Genomic DNA, 19,847 nt, shown 5'->3' with positions numbered 1-19,847 from the left:
ATAGTCCATCTCTATATGGTCTGCTGAAGTAAGTTGCACTGTCTGTTTTTGCTTTTTTTGAGATGGAGTTTCGCTCTTCTTGCCCAGGCTGCAGTGCAATGGCATGATCTAGACTCACTGCAACCTCTGCCTCCTGGGTTCTAGCAATTCTCTTGCTCAGCAGCCTCCACAGTAGCTGGGATTACAGACACGAGGCACCACACCTGGCTAATTTTGTGTTTTTAGAAGAGGTGGGGTTTCATCCTGTTGGTCAGGCTGGTCTCCAACTCCTGACCTCAGGTGATCCGCCCCTGCCTCTGCCTTCCAGAGTGCTGGGATACAGGTGTAAACCACTGTGCCCCACCTGCACTGTTGCCTTTAAACTTTTCAAAGCCAGCTAGGCAGGGATTGACCTGTCACTGTTCCCCAGGACAGGCACCAGAACATGGATCATAATAGTAAGAAACAGAGAACAACCTGTTTTTGCAAGGAATGGGAGAAAGGTAATTCCAGCAGGGCACATCCACACACCAGACAAGCATGCATCATGAACACAAATGAAGCAAGCCAGGCATGGCAGCAGTGCACCTGCATTCCCAGCTGCTTGGGAAGCTAAAGCAGGAAAATTGCTTGAGCCCAGGAGTTCGATGCTGTAGTGAGCTATGATCACACTACTGTACTCCAGCCTGGGGGACAGAGCGTGACTCCATTTCAAAACAAAATCCAAAAAAAAAAAGCAGATCAGAATGAACCCAGATGATATACTATTAACTACACAACGAGAATTCTATGTACGGTATGATCCCATTTAAATCTGTCAAAATATTTTTAAAATACCTATATGCCTGTACATTTTATTCTAAAAGCATACACAAAACTGTCACTTTGGAGGAGAGGAACTGATGGAAGAGAAGACAATATACTTTTCATTTTATATCTTTCTGTATGATTTGTTTTTTCTTTTCTTTCTTCTTTTTTTAACAGTGGATGACAAGTATTCAGCACCTGCTGTGCATTGTTTTAGGTATGAGGATACAGCAGTCCACTTGGAGCTGACATTCTAGTGGGGATAGAAAGGCAATAAAATAAGTACATTTTTAAAACTTCTTATTTTATTCGAGACAAGGTCTTGCTCTGTTGCCCAGGCTAGAGTGCAGTGGCTCAATTTTGACTCACTGCAACTTCTGCCTCCCAGGTTCAAAGGATTTTTATGTCTCAGCCTCCTGAGTAGCTGGGATTATTGGCATGCACCACCCTGCCCAGCAATTTTTAATTTTATTTTTATTTTTAAATAGCAAAGACAGGTTTTGCCAGGTTGGGCAAACTGGTCTCAAGCTCCTGGCCTCAAGTGATCCACCTGCCTCGGACTTCCACAGTGCTTGGATTACAGGCATGAGACACCACACCCAGCCCAAAATAAGTAAATTTTAGAGTGTGTTTAGAACATACCATAACTGTGGTCTAAACACACTTGACATGTGGTCCATGGGACACTGACAGTCCACACTTTGTGACCAGTTGGTGACAAAATAAGGTGGCAGCACCATAATCAACTATGGCACCAAGCGTGCCATTCAGCTCAGCTCACATTTTTTCTCTTATAAAGCTTTCTTAATGCAGGAGGCAGAAAGCACTGGTTTCCATCCTGGCACAAACGCCTTAGTCTGCCATGTTGGCCAGGCTGTACTTGAACTCTTGGCCTCAAGTAATCTGCCCACCTTGGCCTCAAAAGTGCTGGGATTACAGGTGTGAGCCACTGTGCCCGACTGCCACCTGCTCATTTATAAAGCCCCCTGTGATTCACTTACAACCAAGACTGAGAATCCCTGGCGCAGAGTGCCTCCCCGAGTCCAGGAATGATCTGCAGCCCCCACTTCCCTTCCAGGTGTGCCTATGTCTCCCTGTGGTTGTTTCTGGGAGACCCTGCATTTTTGAGTTCTTTTATTCGTGTCACCTGAGCATGTTCCCATGGTTACCCTGACTGTGCTGCAGGCTGCATATTTATCCCTTTTGTATCTTCTGTCCTGGGTCCTCTTCCACCTCTTCTGGGGTCATCCCTTTCTTGCCTTACATTGTGCTGCTTTCTCTCCTGGCACCAAAGAATGAGGCAGCCAGTGCAGAGTGGGGGCTGTATTCATCATCATCACTGAGGTATTGTGAGCCAGGAAAGAGATATGATCTGTTTCAGCACAGCACAGTGCCCGAGTACCCTTGATAAATGTTGGCTGTCATTGTTTATGTTCTGGTGATTATTATTGATGCTGGGTGGACTCTTCCTGGGATCTGGCCAGATACCCAGCTGTCCTGTCCCTTGGTGTCCTTATCAGGGTCCTTTCCTAAGTCTGTAGCTAAGGCATCTGCCCGGGCTGGGGTCTCATCTGAAGACTCAACTGGGGAAGGGCCCACTTCGAAGCTTACCTGGTTGTTGGCAGAACTTGGTTCCTCAGTTGTTCAAATGTTGAAATACTTCCTTATTACTGTGCCCCAGGTACCTTTTACAATGAACTCTTGGGAGCTCTCTGTGATCTGGGCACTAAAGGGTTAATTCTTGGCACTACAGGGGTCCCTGGGCCTCTGTCTATTGGCTGATGCCCTTGTCAAACTGGTTATCTATTTTGAATATCACCTCTTCTTGCGTTGCTTGGGAACAAGGGGGCTATGCCCTTTCCCTCCTGCAGTTCCTTGCATCTTGGTCCTGGGGAGTGAGCTTAACACAGCAGAGATACTGTTATCTGAGGTGAGTTTTACCCATTGCTGCTGGTACAGGATGCTGGTTCAGGCCCAGTGCCCTCAGTGGATGGAACTCTGCACAGCTGCAAAGCACCGTTCCTGCCCCAAGGGACTGAACTCCAGATACCACCTGCCCCTCAACCAGACAGCCTGTTGATGGCCTCTGCAGAGCAGGTCTACTTTCTGAGCATCCTGGCTGTGCAGTGCTCTGCCATCTCCTCCCGGAAGTGGCCAGTTTTTCTTGCCCTTGGTTTTAGCATCTGGCTCATATAACTCCCCTCCCCTCCTTTGTCTGTTTTCTGCCAGGGGTGATGGACATCATCGGTCCAGGGAAGGAAGCAAAGCAAATGGAGAATGGCATGCTGGTGATGGACAGTGCAGGGAAGCAACTACAGAGGTAAGTGGGGGGAGGTGGCGTGACTCATGCAGGCCTCATAATTTCACCATCTGCCCATGCTTCTGACACTCCAGTTCCCTACATGGTGTGGGTCTTTGCTCAGGACACTTGGGGGGGGCCTGGAAGTTTCAAGCTTTGTGAAGCAGCATTCGATATAAAACTATCTCAAAGCCAGATATAGTGGCTCATGCTTGTAATCTCAGCACTTTGGGAGGTCGTGGCAGGAGGATCACTTGAGGTGAGGAGTTTGACACCACCATTGGCAACATAGCAAGACCCCATCTCTACAAAAAAGGGAGTATCCTTGTGTTTGATTATAGAGGGCTTCCTTAGATCCCTGGGGATTCATAGCATATGCAGTATATTAACCATGCTAGCTTTTAAAAACTGGCTAAGTAGACTGGGCATGGTGGCTCACACCTGTAATCCCAGCACTTTCAGAGGCTGAGGTGGGTAGATCACCTGAGGACAGGAGTTCAAGACCAGTCTGGCCAACATGGTGAAACCCTGTCCTTACTAAAGATACAAAAATTAGCCAGGCATGGTGGCAGGTGCCTGTAAATTCTAGCTACTCAGAAGGCTGAGGCACGAGAATCATTTGAACCCAGGAGGCAGAGGTTGCAATGAGCCAAGATTGCGCCATGGCACTCCAGTCTGGACAACAGAGTGAGACTCCGTCTCAAAAAACAAAAAGAAAAAAACAGCACAGAACAACAAAAAACATTGACAAATTCAGAGCCTAAACATACTGGACCTCTGGGATTTGAGAAAGGATTGTGGACCTGCAGTTGCTCTAGGGGTCAGAAGAGGGCAAAGACGATGTGGCCTAGCACTGTGCCTTAGTATATGTCGCTTTTGCCAGTGTTATCTAAGCTTACACAGCCTGCATTCTAGTGGGAGATTCCAGACAGTGCATGAGCGCAGAAGGATGTAAGATTTTCGTCTGAGGTGCTAGCGTGGGTTTGTGAGCCCTAGGTCATGAAGCAGAAAGCCCCAGCTCCCCACTTGAATTCTACATTTCATTCAGAGTTGGTTCTGATTCTTCCCTCTGCCGCTTTCTGAAAACCCACATTTGCTTTCGGATTTGAGGGCCACTTCTACCTTACTTGACCTTAACCAAACACCTTTGCACAGATCTCATGGGCAAGGAAAGGTTACCCACCCCCAGGCCCTAGATCAAAGAGGGGAGGTACTGGAGGTTAATTTGGCCTTTAGGAAGTGTTTTCAGGGGACACAGTTTTGGGGGTACAGTGAATCACACGGGGCTCTTGACCTCAGGTAGCTTGTAATCTTGTTCAGGAGATACATAGGTAGAGGAAGGCATAGAAAGTTCCATGGCAAAGAGCCACATCTGTGTTTTGCATGGCCTCCATAATTTCTTTCTTTCATTTTTTTTTTTTTTTTTTTTTTTTGAGATGGAGCCTTCCTCTGTTGCGCAGGCTGAGTTCAGTGTGCAGTGGTGCCAGCTCAGCCACTGAACACAAAACTGGGCAATGCAGTCTGTGATGTTCTCTGGGGTCTGCATAAAGATAATACCACTGATGTACAGAAAGTCCTTTTTTTTTTTCCTTTTTAAACATTTTTTTAAAGATGGGTTTTCACCATGATGGCCAGGCTGGTCTTGAACTCCTGACCTCAGATGATCCACCCACCTCGGCCTCCCAAAGTGCTAGGATTACAGGCGTGAGCCACCGTGCCTGGCCTAGAAAGTCCTTTATTTTTTTCTTTTGAGGCAGGCTCTCACTCTGTCACAGGCTGGAGTGCAGTGACACAATCACAGCTCACTGCAATTTCTGCCTCCTGGATTCAAGCAATTCTGCTGCCTCAACCTCCCTAGTAGTTGGGACTACAGGTGCCTGCCACCATGCCTGCATAAGTTTTGTATTTTTAGTAGAGACAGGGTTTCACCATGTTGGCCAGGCTGGTCTTGAACTCCTAGGCTCATCTTCCCTCCTCGGCCTCCCAAAATGCTGGGATTACAGGTATGAGCCATTGCACCTGGCCTGTTTTTCATTTCTCATTTTGTCCTTATGATTATGTCCCTGAGAAAGTCTCAGTTGGGTCCTAGCCTGTTTTCAGTATCTAACAGCCGCTAGCCTCTCTTTGTAACAAGGAAAGCGGGTTTCGGGCTCCTGTTTTATTTATTTATTTTTTTAAAAGATCATCTATTTTGGGCAAGTGTTAATAATTCTCCATTTATGGTAGTGATCCAAAGTTTATTTTTAAAAATAAATGTGATTATGTTTTTTAAAAAATAGGGAATGGAATTTTTAACGTAGGTAAAAAATAAGCATACAGATAAACAAAAAACCCCATGAAAAGTGGTAGCGGGGGAGTGAGGCTGGGACGCTTTCTCTTAGATCTGCCCGGATGTGTCCAGAGCTTCCCAGGACTGTGTCTGTTCCTGGTTTCTTCCTTAACTTGTCATCACAGTCAGGACTGTGGCCAGGGCAGAGGTGACTGTGGTATCCTCTCTCGCTTTACCCTTACTGACCTTCCAGGAAGCCAGAGAAATTACCCCAAATCACAGGACACGGGAAGGAAGGGGCAGAGATGCCGGGTCCATTTAATCCTCATTTAACTTCAGTTTTACATTCAAGGAACAGCAAAGCCAGAGGGCTTATAACTTATCAAAGTTGGACCAAGAGTGGAGCCAGGCACAACATGCTCATCGTTTCTTTCTCTCCTCTATTCTTTCTTTCTTTCTTTTTTTCTTTTCTTTTCTTTTTTTTCCTTTACCTGAGACAGGATCTGACTCTGTCATTCAGGATGGAGTGTAGTGGCACAGTCATGGCTCACTGCAGCCTCCACCTCCCAGATTCAAGTGATTCTCCCACCTCTGCCTTCCGAGTAGCTGGAAGTACAGGTGTGCTTGACTAATCATTTTTTAATTTTTTGTAGAGATGGGGTTTCACTCTTGCCCAGGCTGTTCTTGAACTCCTGGGATCAAGTAATCTGCCTGCCTTGGCCTCCCAAAGTACTGGGATTACAGGCATGAGCCACCATGCTGGGCCACACACTTGTCACTTCTGACCCCTGAGCCCACCACACTCCACTGCTCATGAGAAAGGGGTTCCCAAACCCTGCAGGCTAATTTCAGGGACAGCAGGCAGCTTGGCTGCATGATGAAGCCAACTGGTGAAATAAACACATTCTCAATTATAACCTGTCTCCTCTCCCACCTATTTCATTTCCCAGAATGGAGACTTGAAAACCCAAAAAGAAACAATCAGTTACACATCAGACCTGTTACCTTTCAGCTAGACTGTAGGGTCAGATGATTTTTGTTTGTTTTTTTGTTAGGGTGCAGGGCCTTGCTGTGTTGCTCAGGCTGGAGTGCAGTGGTGTGACCATAGCTCACTGCAGCCTCAAGCTTCTGGGTTCAAGCAATCCTAGCTCAGCCTCCTGAGTAGCTGGGACTGTAGGTGTGGACCACCATGCCTAGCTAATTTTATTTTTTGTAGAGCTATAGGGTCTTACTGTGTTTTCCATGCTGGTCTCAAACTCCTGGGCTTAAGCAATTCTCCTGCCTTGGCCTCCCAAAGTGCTGGATTTATAGGGGTGAGCCACTGCGCCCAGTCCAGATGATTTTTATGACTCAAAATTCAGCATAAAAAGCTTGAAATGACAATGAGCGTAGACAGGGGTAAAGACACCTGGAGTTTCTTGAAAGGAAGCCAGGTGGTTTAGGCAGGGGCTGGCCTAAAGCAGATTGCCATCTTGCATGTGATTTGTTTAGTGCCATGCTGGGCTCCTCAGGGAATACACCAAGGAAGGAAACTCCAACCTTTGCCTCCTGGAGGGAGCTGGGCACTGGGGAGATGGGTGAGTTGGTATTCTGTGTTAAGAGTGAATGGAGCTGGGGAGGCTGGTCCAGTTGTGGCGTGGAGGTGACACTTGACCTTGGTTACTGGGCAACATGTCACACATTGCTTGAAGCTCATTGGTGGTTTCTCTTTTCCGCCAGTCTTGGCATAAAAGTTGGAATCCTGACCCGAGTCTCCCATGTCATGTGTGGTCTGGCTGCGATCGGTTTCTCCAGCCTCGCTCCTCGCTGCCCCGTGATCTCCTAGCTCCAGCCACCCGTGCCTTCGCTCAGTTCCCCAGATGCGCTGTGTTCCCTCCTGCCTCCAGGCTTCTGCACGTGCTGGTTCTGCCAGCCTTTTTCCATTTTCAGCTGGTTTAACTCTTTTTCTTTTTTTTTCCTGGAGGGAGTCTCCCACTGTCACCCAGGCTGGAGAGCAGTCGCGCAATTTTGGCTCACTGCAGCTTTCACTTCCTGGGTTCAAGTGACTCTTGTGCCTTAGCCTCCTCCTGAGTAGCTGGGACTACAGGCACGTGCCCCTACACCTGACTAATTTTTGTATGTTTGTAGAGAAGAGGTTTCACCATGTTGGCCAGGCTGGTCTTGGACTCCTGATTTTAGATGATCCACCTGGCTCTGCCTCCCAAAGTGCTGGGATTACAGGCCTGAGCCACCACGCCCAACCAATACTCTCTATTTTTTTTTTATGTTTTTTTTTTTTAGACAGAGTCTTACTTTGTCGCCCAGGCTGGAGTGCAATGGCACTGTCTCAGTTCACTGCAACCTCTGCTTTCCGGGTTCAAGCGATTCTCCTGCCTCAGTGTCCCAAGTAGCTGGGATTACGGGCGCCTGCCACCACACCCAGCTAATTTTTATACTTTAGTAGAGATGGGGTTTCACCATATTGGTCAGGCTGGTATCAAACTCCTGTCCTCAGGTGATCCACCCGACTCGACCTCCCAAAGTGTTGGCATTACAGGTGTGAGCCATCACACCCAGATTTGGTTTAACTCTTTAATGTCACTTCCTCAACAAAAACCTTCCCCGATACCTCTCTATGCTGTTAGGTTGGGATGCCCAATTTTTGACTCACATGGAATCGTGTGCCGTTTACAGCCCTTCTCTGTGATGATTCATTTATCTGGGATGATTTGATGGGAGCCCGTCTCACCACATGGCCGGAAGCTCCGTGCATCAGGGCAGAGACCTCGAGTTTGGCTTTTGCTGTTCTTGTTTTTGAGATGGAGTCTCACTCTGTCACCCAGGCTGGAGTGCAGTGGGGCAGTCTTGGCTCACTGCTGCAACATCTGCCTCCTGGGTTCAAGTGATTCTCGGGCCTCAGCCTCCCAATTAGCTGGGATTACAGGCGCTCGCCACCAAACCTGGCTAATTTTTTCTATTTTTAGTAGAGATGGGGTTTTGCCATATTGGCCATGCTGGTCTCGAACTCCTGACATCAGTTGATCCACCTGCCGCGGCCTCCCAGAGTGCCAAGGGATTACATGCGTGAGCCACGGTGCTGGCCCTCGACTTTGTTACTGCTGACTTTGTGGAATAGCTAAAGGCGAGGGTGTTCTAGGTAGGAGCAAAGGCAGGCAGCTGGGTGGTGCAGTGCTGGTGAAGCCCTGACCTTATGCAGCTGGGCTGGGTGTGTGCATGTGCTAAGCTACCTTATTTCTCATGGTCTCCAGGTCAAGCTTTCCATGTACTGGGACTACATGAAGGCCATCGGCCTCTTCTCCTTTCTCAGCTTCTTCCTTTTCACATGTAACCATGTGGCTGCGCTGGCTGCCAACTACTGGCTCAGCCTCTGGACTGATGACCCCATCGTCACGGGACCCAGGAGCACACGAAAGTCCTGCTGAGCGTCTGTGGATCCCTGGGCATTTTGCAAGGTGGGTGCCTCTGTCTCCTACCCTGCCCAATGTGGAACCCTGTGGTGGCTTTGTCTAATTACAGAATTGGATCCTTAGAGTCCTCAGAGTTTTGCGGGACCCCAAACCAAGAGGAAAGCTAGCTGTCAGCTAGTAGACTTGTAGAGTGAATGTTTGAGTGCTTTGTTCATGAGGCTCTTGGTGGTAAATGGGAGGAGTGCTCCAGTGTGCCCATTTTACAGATGAGGACAGTTGGGAACAGAGACAACTGGAAGTACTGAGAGTTGGGAGAACCCCCGACTGTGTTTGCCCTGTCAGGATGGCGGCGCTTTTGTGAGGTCTCATTTGTGGGCTTTTGTCTGCTGGGCGAGGGTGGAAATTGATTCAGACTAGTAATTCCCAGTTATGGGCAGTGTTGTCCCCCAGGGAATGTTTGACAATATCTGGAGATGATTTTGGTTGTCACAGGATTGAGAAACCCTACTGTTGGCCAGGCATGGTGGCTCACAGCTGTAATCCCGCACTTTGGGAGGCTGAGGTCAGAGGATCACTTGAGGCCAGATGTTCAAGACCAGCCTAGACAACATAGTGAGACCCTGCCTCTAGAAAAAATAGACAAGTAAAAAAAATAGATAAATAAAATAGACTTCAGGTGCACGTGGTGGTATGCGCCTGTGGTCTCAGCTACTTGGGTGGCTGAGGTCAGAGAATTGCTTGAGCCCATAGTTTGACCTATGATTGCACCACTGCGTTCAAGTCTGGGTGACAGAGCAAGACCCTGTCTCAAAAAAAAAAACAAAACAACAACAACAACAAAAAGAATCCCTGCTCTGTACCATTCTGTGTGGTCCTGTGGGAGTCCTCAAATGCAGCAGGGTCGATCAGAACAGCTGGTGTTGGTGGAGCATTTACTTGGTACTTGGCTGTGCTCTAAGCACTTCCAACTGCTTTAACTTACTATATCCTTGCAGCAGTCCTGTGAGGTAGGACTTAATAGTTCTCCAATTTTGGAGAGACAGAAATTGAGGCCCAGAGAGGCTGAGTGAGTTGCCCAAAGTCACACAGCTAATACCTGGTGGCGTTGGCATTGAACAAGGCAGTCTGACTCAGGAGCTCACGCTGTTAACCACTGTGCTATGCAGTGTGTGAGCCAAGTTTGTAAATACACATGTACATTCCATATGATATATACGCAGTAAATGGATAGGCTTGACACATTCCAGTACTTCTTGTGTGCCAGGCACATTGCAAGGTGGGAACTTTACATGCCACAGTGCTCCGAGGTCAACATCATTTACACTGTACAGATGAGAAAACTGAGAGATTCGGTGACCTGTAGGAGGTCCCAGAGCTGGTAAGTGGCGGAGATGGGTTTTGGCAGCATTGGCTCCAGAGCCTGTCATTGGAGCCCCTGCTTCATGGGTGTCTTCCTGATTAAAGAGGCTGAGATGGAAGCCTCTCTGTTCCTAGGAAGTTGCTGCTCTGGAACGCACACTGCCCTCCTGTGGGTTGAGAGAAGCACCGATGTCTCAGGATCTCCTGTAGCAGAGCAGACATGGATTCCTTGAGTCTCTCAATCCCTAACTTCCCCTTTTCTTGCCATTAGGGCAAAGGACTGTGGCATACAAACTATAACTGAAGAAAGGTAGAGAACAGAGAGGGTGTGGTATTACCTGAACTCACACAGCAACAGTGTCTGTCTAGAGCTCTGCTGTCTGGTGTGGTAGTCACGAGACATAGGTAGCTATTTCAGTTTCAACTATGAAAATTAAATACAGGCTGGGTGCAGTAGCTCACGCCTATAATCCTAGCACTTTGGGAGGCCAAGGCAGGTGGATTGCTTAGTCCAGGGGTTCGAGACCAGCCGGGGCAACATGGCAAAACCCTTTCTCTGCAAAAAATACAAACATTCACCGGGCGTGGTGGTTCATGCCTGTAATCCTAGCACTTTGGGAGGCTGAGGCAGGGGTATCATGGGGTCAAGAGATCGAGACCACCCTGACCAAGATGATGAAACCCCATCTCCACTAAGAAATACAAAAAAATTAGCCGGGCATCGCGGTGCATGCCTGTAGTCCTAGCTACTCAGGAGGCTGAGGCAGGAGAATTACTTGAAACTGGAACATGGAAATTGCAGTGAGCCGGGATCATGCCATTGCAGTCCAGCCTGGTGATACAGCGAGACTCTGTCTCGAAAAAAACAAAACACAAATACAAACATTCACTAAGCATGGTGGCAACTCCTGTAATCCCTGCCACTCAGAAGGCATAAGACATTTCCATCATTGCAGAAAATTATCTTAGCACTGTTCTAGAGCAGCGATCCCCGGCCTTTATGGCACTAGGGACCTCTTTCATGGAAAGGGTGGGGCATGGTTTTGGGATGAAACTGTTCCACCTTAGATCATCAGGCGTTAGTTATATTCTCATAATGAGTGCACAACCTGGGTCCCTTAATGCTCAGAAGGGTGCACCATTTAAAACTTACACATTATTTATTTCTGAAATTTTTCTTTTACTATTTTTGGACCAGAGTTGACCATGGATAACTGAAACTGTGTGTATTAGTTTGATCCTATACTGCTATGAAGAAATACCTGATACTGGGTAATTTATTAAGGAAAGAGGTTTAATTGACTCACAGTTCCGCATGGCTGAGGAGGCCATGGCAGAAGGAGAAGCAAACGTCTCCTTCTTTACATGGTGGCAGGAGGAAGAACGAGAGCCCAGGGAAGCCGGGGAGCCCCTTATGAAAGCATCAGATCTCGTGAGAACTAACTGACTGTCATGAGAAAAGGTTGGGGGAACTGCCTCTGTGATTCGGTTATCTCCACCTGGTCCCTCCCATGACAACATGGGGATTAAGGGAACTGTAGTGTAAGATGAGATTTGGATGGGGACACAGCCAAACCATATAACTGGGGAAAGTGAGACTTTGGGTGAGAGGGACACCTGTACATCTAATTGCCCAGACTTTAGGCATGGAACCACTTCTATTCACAAGGGACCCTGGGAAGTGCCGTGTTTCAGCTGGGCACCTTGTACTTCCCAACAAGAAGTTTCTGTTGGGGCTAGGCATGGTGGCTCATGTCTATAATCCTAGCCCTTTGGGATGCCGAGGTGGGTGGATCACCTGAGGTCAGGAGTTTGAGACCAGCCTAACTAATATGGTGAAACCCCATCTCTATTAAGAATACAAAAATTAGCTGGGTATGGTGACATGTGCCTGTAGTCCCAGCTACTTGGAAGGCTGACACAGGAGAATGGCTTAAACCCGGGAGGTGGAGGTTGCAGTGAGCCGAGATTACGCCACTGCACTCCAGCCTGGGCGATAGAGTGAGACTCTATCTGAAAAATAAAAGACGTTTCTGTTGGAAAAGAAAGAGAAATTGTGTAGGTAATCAGTCTCTGCTACATCTCTTCTGCAGAAACTGTTATATGTTCTTTGAACACGTGGTTTCTTAGGGTACCGCAGGATAGATGTTTTCAATTGACAGGTGGAGTGTCTTGCTAAGTGGGAGAGCTGAGAGTGCAACCTCTGTCTGTCCAGTTCCAAAACTGTGCTGTTACTTACCCCTAAAGGATGCACTGCAGCACATTTGCCAGTAGGGATGGGTTGTTTAGATGAGAGCATTCCAGCTGCAATGCATAACAAGTAAGAAACCATGAGGTTCGCCATATCTCAAACCATGTGCACAGCCATTCAGGTGGCGTCCAGGAGGCCTTGGTTCAGTCGTCCGGCCCCTGTGGCCCACCACACTGTGGCCCGGTGATTGATGAGAACAAACAGTGATGGAATCAGAGGGGGTAGGTCCCGTTCCCAGAGTCTCATTATATCTCCTTGAAATTGGTGCCAGTGGTTTTTTTTACATTTACCAAAAATGTAATTCCGTGTTCATATGCCAGCTGGAAAATATCCTTAAAGACTCAGAAAGAACAAAACAGGCCAAATGCAGTGTTGAAGGCAACTTAAATATCTGCCAACAGCAGGACCCTGGGAACGCCATGGAGCCATGTGGCTTTGAGCAGGGAGCGTTAGAAGAAGCTGTTGTGGCCACATCAAAGATTTTATTTTTCAACAACAAAGGAAATGCTTTCGGCAAAGGGCCAAGTTGTGTGTGCACCGTCATTATCACTGAGAGGAAATGCACGATGCGTGTGGGCAGGACTGGGAGGGAGGCAGATGCATGAAAACATCATCTTTTTACAGGTTGAGACTGTAGGATAATTAAGTTTTTAATGGCTTTTGGCTAAATGTACATTTATCCTCTCACCAGGCAGTCTCATTCCTAAGTGTATATGAAAAAAAGAGAGAAATAGAAAAGGCAGAGCTTTTCAAGATGTTCTCAGCATCTTGATTCATAATTGTCCCAAACTGGAAACAACTCGAATGTCCATAACAGGACTGTGGAGAAATAAATCGTGAAATAATTATACAGTTTATGACTGAGTACCGAAAAGGAACGAAATGCTAATACACATGACAATTTGGGTTTATCTCACAGATATTATAGTGATGAAAAAGCCAGACACAAAAGAATATGTACTGTGAGATTTCGTTTATATGAAGTTCCGCTGGGCGCAGTGGCTCACATTTGTAATTCCAGCACTTTGGGAGGCTGAGGCAGGAGGATCACTTGGGCCGGGGAGGTGGAGGCTGCAGTGAGCTATTATGCCACTGCTCTTCAGCCTGGGTGACAGAGCAAGATTCTGTCTCAAAGAAAATATCAGATTGGTAGGGCAGGTGGATCATCTGAGGTCAGGAGTTTTGAGACCAGCCTGGCCAACATGGTGAAACCCCGTGTCTAATAAAAATACAAAAATTAGCTGGGTGTGGTGGCGGGTGCCTGCAATCCCAGCTACTAGAGAGGCTGAGGCAGGAGAATTTCTTGAATCTGGGAGGCAGAGGTTGCAGTGAGCCGAGATTGTGCCACTGCACTCCAGCCTGAGTGACAGAGCAAGATTCTGTCTCAAAACAAAACAAAACAGATCATTCCTGAACAAATATTTTCTCAGACTTTAAGGTTCAGAGGCAGTAGCAAGTGGAGGAAATTGAACAGGTAACACACTTACACACTTCAGAGCAATTGGCATCTGGACTGTTCAAAAAGAAAGCTGGTGAGAGTAAGGAGGGTGGTCCAGGGTAAGATGGGGGCAGATCACCTGGGCCTTCAGTCGTGCGGAGGGCTTGGGATTTCATGGGAGGCGGTGGGAACAGGATAAGAAATGATATCTGATCCACAATATGGGAACTGACAGAACAGCTCTTCTGAGACGGTCTGTGGTTGTGCGGTACGTGGGTTCACTTACAGGGTTTCTGGGCCCCAGAAGACTCTCCATCTGTGGGTTCCAACTAATGCCCGTGCTGCCACCCAGAAAGAAGCTGCCAACCACAGAGGCCTTGTAAAAGCCACCTGCTGCTGTCGATGCTCTCTGCTGGACTCTGCCCCAAAGTGGCCCAGTACATCCGGCCCAGGGCTGGACGCAGGGAGGCCGAGTTTCTAGCAACCTGTCATTAGTTTTCCCAGCTCTGCTGTTGATAAGCAGTTGTAGGCACTTTTTGGAATCAGGAACCCCGGACTCACCAGTTTCTTGTGCATAGATGAGGAAACCTAGACCAGGAGAGCACAAGTGTCCTCAAACGGCCGGCCCAGCATCTGTTCCACAGCTCCTCAAAGCTTCCAGAAGGTGGTTGGCTTTTGTTATGAATCTAACAAGACTTATCGGCGGCTCTCGGTGCCTGGCACTGGCTGAATGCCCGGGTTGGGGCAGGCAGAGCAGATGAGGTGTCTGTCCACGAGGGTGAGTGGAGCTGCTTGTGAAATGTGTCATTGTAGCCCAGGAGCTGGGACACTGAAGCCCGGAGATGGTGCCCACGTTGGAGGATGGGAGGGGCTCCACCAGGAAGTGACATTTGTGCTGTCATCTGCTGGGTGATGAGGAATGGCCCGTATGGGACAGGGACAGTGGTGGAGGCAGGTGGCCTGCATGCAGGAAAGGAAGGGGAGAGTTACAGGACGAGGTGAGTCGGGGGAAGCATGGTGGGCACCTCTAAGAGCCCTGGGAGGCCATCGAAGGAGAGGCAGGTGACAAGGTTTGCCTCGTCCTCGTGGGCATCTCACCTGGTCTGAGAGTGCCGGAACTGGCCGTGGAATAAACAGTCCCTCCTGAGGGGATGTGATCAACAGGCAGAATTCTGTCACTTAATGATAACAGTAGTCACCATTGAACTGAGTGCTTTCTGTTCGGTCAAACTATATGAAATTGCTAATACTCATTTCTTATCTACAGAAACAGCCGTTTCTGGTATTACCAGGCACTATGCTTAGTGACATCGTGTATGTCTGTGTCATTTGTGAAATAATGTGTATGTGCAAATTTACATCAGACGTATGACTGTCTGATTGCTACCTGTCATCCTCACGATTACCCTGTGAAGCAAGCCTTGTTTTTTGTTTTTTTAAATAATTTTCTATTCCTGTAGAGATGATGTCTTGCCATGTGCCTGGGCTGGTCTCAAACTCCCAGCCTCAAGTGATCTCCCGCCTCACCCTCCCGAAGTGTGGGTATTACGAGTGTGAGCCACCACGCCTGGCCGAGCAAGCATTGTTGTTCCCATTTTACAGATAAGGAACCTGAGGCTTAGAGAAATAATAGTTACCCATGTTTATATTGCCAATTTCTAGTCGAGTCAGGATTCGAACTGAGGTCTGATTGACCTCAAAGCCTGTGCCTAAAACCACCCTGCTGGATCCAGAAAACACTAGAGATTAAAGACTTCAGAGAGGCCGTGCAGGGTAGAGATTAGCACTTTGCAGGCCAGATGGCCTGGTTTCAAACCCCAGCTCTGCCCCTTGCTAGCCAAATGACCTTGGGGAGGAGATTAGCTGCTTTGAGCCTTAGTTTACCCATCATATGTAGGAATGAGCACCTCATAGGTTTGTTGTGAGGATTGAATGCACTGACGTTTATAAAAATGCTTAGAACAATGCCTGGGGCACTAGGCTTTGCACAGGCGTGAGCTCTTGTCACTGTCCTCGTGGTTGGCGGTGCTGTGCCTGTGGCTCACCAGGTGAGTGGACTCCCCTGTGGGAGCAGCCCGGCTCTAACATTGTGCCTCCTGGAGGTATCGGTTCTGTCTAGACTTTCTCCAGCACAGCCCTGGGAGGATGAGGGATGATAGAGCCTGCCTCAGCTTTCCACGTCCATTCTCAACTCCAGAGGTTCTACGTGGCCACCTCCCGGCAGCTGAAGCACCTCGAGTCGGTCAGCCGCTCCCTTGTCTATTCCCATTTCAATGAGACCTTGCTGGGGGTCAGCGTCATTTGGGCCTTTGAGGAGCAGGAGCACTTTATCCACCAGAGTGACCTGAAGGTGGATGAGAACCAGAAGGCCTGTTACCCCAGCATTGTGGCCAACAGGTGGGAATGGCGGGCCCGCAGGAGGGGTCAGAGGAGGCGCATGAGCACTTTGTCCCTTTGCCTTGATCTCTTCTTCATACCTTGTGGTGGGTGTAAAGGCAAACCGGGCCTTTGCAGAAAGAATGGAGAGCCTTGAAGATTGTCAGTGGCAGACTGTGCTATTGAGTACCTATCTTCACAACGCTGTTTCCGTCTGGGGGTGGTCATGCACCCCTGGGTGAAGGGTGTCAGAAGCAATTTACTAATATCACTAAGCTGAATCATATGAGATTGTCATCTTGTGGGCCATGTGTCCTGGCTCATGCCTGTAATCCAGTACTTTAGGGGGCTGAGGCAGGAGCATCCCTTGAGGCCAGGTATTCAAGGCCAGCCTGGGCAACATAGCAAGACCCCCATCTCCCTCTTAAAAAAAAGTAGCCTGTGATGGTGCTGTGTGTCTGTAGTCCTAGCTTCTCCAGAGGCTGAGGTGGAGGATCATTTGAGCCCAGGAATTTGAAGCTGCAGTGAGCTATGATTGCACCACTGCACTCCAGCCTGGGCGACAGAGTGAGACCCTGTCTCTGGAAGGAAAAAAAAAGGAGATGGGGTGGGAGATTGACATCTTATGGACACAGATAATAGCATCAATCCAAAATGGGCAGAAGTTTGCTGATTATTTGCTGAATTTAGAGACGTGTCTGACTTATCCCTAAAACAGCACCCCTCTCACCCATTTGCATCCTTTTCTGAAAAAACTTTTCTGAAAAAGTACCAGCACCCAGAGGTGACCCATAACCACTAGCCCATCTTACACATTCTAACCCCATAGTGTCAGGTGGGTGGGCCAACTGTGAATAACGAGAGACTGACTTCCCTTGCAGAATTTTTAGGGAGGAGTTTGTGACAATATGGCTGTGTCTGCCAGAGTAGTGAGTGTCAGTCACATGGTTCATGAGGGCTGCAATTGATAAAAGATCAACACCTCATCTTCCTAGAATGGTTTATATTTTAGAACATTAAAATAATAGTTCTAGTGTTATATCATACAAAGCCTCGCTTTAAACAAATAAGATGGGTGGGCGCAGTTGCTCACACCTGTAATCTCAGCACTTTGGGGGGCCAAGGCAAGAGGGTCACTTGAGCCCAGGAGTTCGAGACCAACCTGGGCACTGTAGGGAGACTCTGTGTCTAAAACAAAAAAAGAAATTCAAAAAACCCAGAAATTAGCCAGGAGTGGCGACATGGGCCTGTAGTTCCAGCTACTCAAGAGGCTGAGGCAGGAGGATCACTTGAATCTGGAAGGTTGAGGCTGCAGTGAGCCGTGATCATGTCATCCACACTCCAGCCTGGATGACAAAGCAAGACCCCATCTCAAAAAACAAAACGACAGAAAAGATTTCTGTTTCTATTTTAAAGGGGGAAATGAAGGAGAGTCTGGCTTTGGAGTGTTACAATGATGATTAATCACAGAAACAGTGTTTCCGTTCCCCGCTCAGATCTGTCTGTAACAAGAGACGGTTACTTTATACTTGTTCTTAGCCAAAAGTTAAGACACATTGATGGTTATTTTAAATCACTGGTGCCTCTTATAGTTGATGTTTTTGTCTTAGTATTTGGGAATTTCCAGGACGTCTTTTTTTGTGTGTGTGTTAATGCACATTGTGCATACGTATATATATATATATATATAGTTTTGTTTTGTTTTTGTTTTGTTTTGAGACAGGGTCTCACTCTGTCGCCCAGTCTGGAGTGCAGTGCCATGGTCTGGGCTCACTGCAACTTCACCCTCCCAGATTCAAGCAGTTCTCCCACTTGAGCCTCCCAAGTAGCTGAGATTACAGGCACACGCCACCATGCCCAGCTAAGTTTTGTATTTTTAGTAGGGACGGAGTTTTGCCATGTTGGCCAGGCTGGTCTCGAACTCCTGACCTCAGGTGATGCACCTGCCTCAGCCTCCCAAAGTGCTGGGATTACAGATGTGAGCCACTGCACCTGGCCTATATGTGTATATTTTAAAGGCTTCAGTGAGGAAAACTTGGTTCTCAAAAAGGCCAGCTTCAGATTCCAGGGAAGATTGCCTCTGGAGAACTCTGGTTTAATCCATGGGTTTGCTAGATTAATAAGATTTACTGGCATCATTCCCTTTCCGCCCTCCTGTGCCATTGTGCGTGTTTTGAAAAAGCAGTGCCAAGATGACCTCTCTCTGGAACTATTGTGGAGTTACTTGAGTTAGCAAAGAGTTCCCTGTTGTCCCCAAGCGCTGGAAGTCACGTCTCTGAAAAGCTGACCCCACGCCTGTCTGCCTGCCTGCGTGTCTTGTGCAGGTGGCTGGCCGTGCGTCTGGAGTGTGTGGGCAACTGCATTGTCCTGTTTGCTGCCCTGTTTGCAGTGATCTCCAGGCACAGTCTCGGCGCTGGCTTGCTGGGCCTCTCAGCGTCTTACTCGTTGCAGGGAAGAGGGGATGCTCGCGGCTGGATCATTAACATCTGTTAATGGGGGAGCCAGTTCTGCTTTGCTTTGGATTCCAACTGCAACAGGAATGGGGGAGAGGAAAGGGAGAGGCATGGAGTTTGAGGAGTGGATACAATGCCTAGTGACCAACCAGAACGGAGAGGAATTTGACATGTTGCCAGGATTTTCTCCATCAAAGACATTCCTTGATGGCCCAAGAGGATACTTCCGTACAAGGGGAATGCTTTTAAAACTATGAATTTCCCTCTAAGCACTGCTTTAGCTGCATCTCACAAATGGTGATACATTGTGTTTTTATATTGTCATCTGGTTCACAATATTTTCCAGTTTCCTTTCTGATGACTTATGTGGCCCATAGGTTATCGTGGAGATGTGGTATATGCCTTGGAGATGGCAGTGTGGCAGGCCTGGGTGATGGCTACACCTGGGTTGCTCGTTTCTATACCATTCTTACCTGAATGTTTCATAATTCATCACTTTTTTGTGGGGGGAGGGAGACAGAGTGTCAATCCGTTACCCAGGCTGGAGTGCAGGAGCACAATCTCAGCTCACTGCAACATCTACCTCCTGGGTTCAAGCGATTCTCTTGCCTCAGCCTCCCAAATAGTTGAGATTACAAGCGTGCATCATGACGCCCAGCTAATTTTTGTATTTTTAGTAGAGATGGGTTCTGTCATGTTGGCCAGGCTGGTCTCAAACTCCTGACCTCAGGCGATCGCCTGCCTCGGCCTCCCATAATTCATTCTTGTTGAAAATAATTTGTTTCCTGTTATCTTATTAAAAAAAGAAAACAAAAATGGGAAAATAGAGTACGCCTGCTCACTCTAGAAATGCCATGTGATTCTTCCACTTGCAGGTCACCGTGCACTTGAACTGGCTGGTTCGGATGTCATCTGAGATGGAAACCAACATTGTGGCCATGGAGAGACTCAAGGAGTATTCAGAAACTGAGGAGGAGGTAGGCGAGGGCCCCTGGCCTGGCCTGTGGGTGTTTGGTGTAGCTTTATCCCAAGGACATCTCTGAGCCCTGTCCTGTGTACCCTCTGCCTCTGAGCAGGAGAGTGAGCTGGATACCCCGTCAGGTAGAAGTGCATCTTACGCTCGTCCAGTCTTTTGGCAGCACTTACTTAGAGCCTGGTTCTAGGGTGAAAATAGTTGACCAGCTTTCCCCAAGATCTGGGGTATCCGCA

The 19,847-nt window shown here is 48.0% G+C and overlaps 1 protein-coding gene across 7 annotated transcripts in view; it reads left to right on the top strand.

Moving 5' to 3' along the window:
* The window catches only part of LOC110569577 (ATP-binding cassette sub-family C member 6-like), a 56,916-nt gene that overhangs the window by 5,869 nt on the left and 31,200 nt on the right, over positions 1–19,847 (top strand). For all 7 annotated transcript variants that reach the window (XR_010344333.1, XR_010344334.1, XR_010344331.1 and 4 more), the window contains exons 2-4: positions 3,016–3,106; positions 8,603–8,806; positions 19,514–19,615. The gene's annotated coding sequence lies outside the window, so the exon portion shown is untranslated. The remainder of the gene's footprint in view (positions 1–3,015; positions 3,107–8,602; positions 8,807–19,513; positions 19,616–19,847) is intronic.

Source organism: Aotus nancymaae, unplaced genomic scaffold (genome assembly GCF_030222135.1).
Source record: "Aotus nancymaae isolate 86718 unplaced genomic scaffold, 86718_ANA_hifiasm-v0.15.2.pri h1tg000028l, whole genome shotgun sequence".
NCBI lineage: Eukaryota > Metazoa > Chordata > Mammalia > Primates > Aotidae > Aotus > Aotus nancymaae.
The sequence above is the reverse complement of the archived record's forward strand: the minus strand, read 5'-3'. Positions and strand labels throughout refer to the sequence as shown.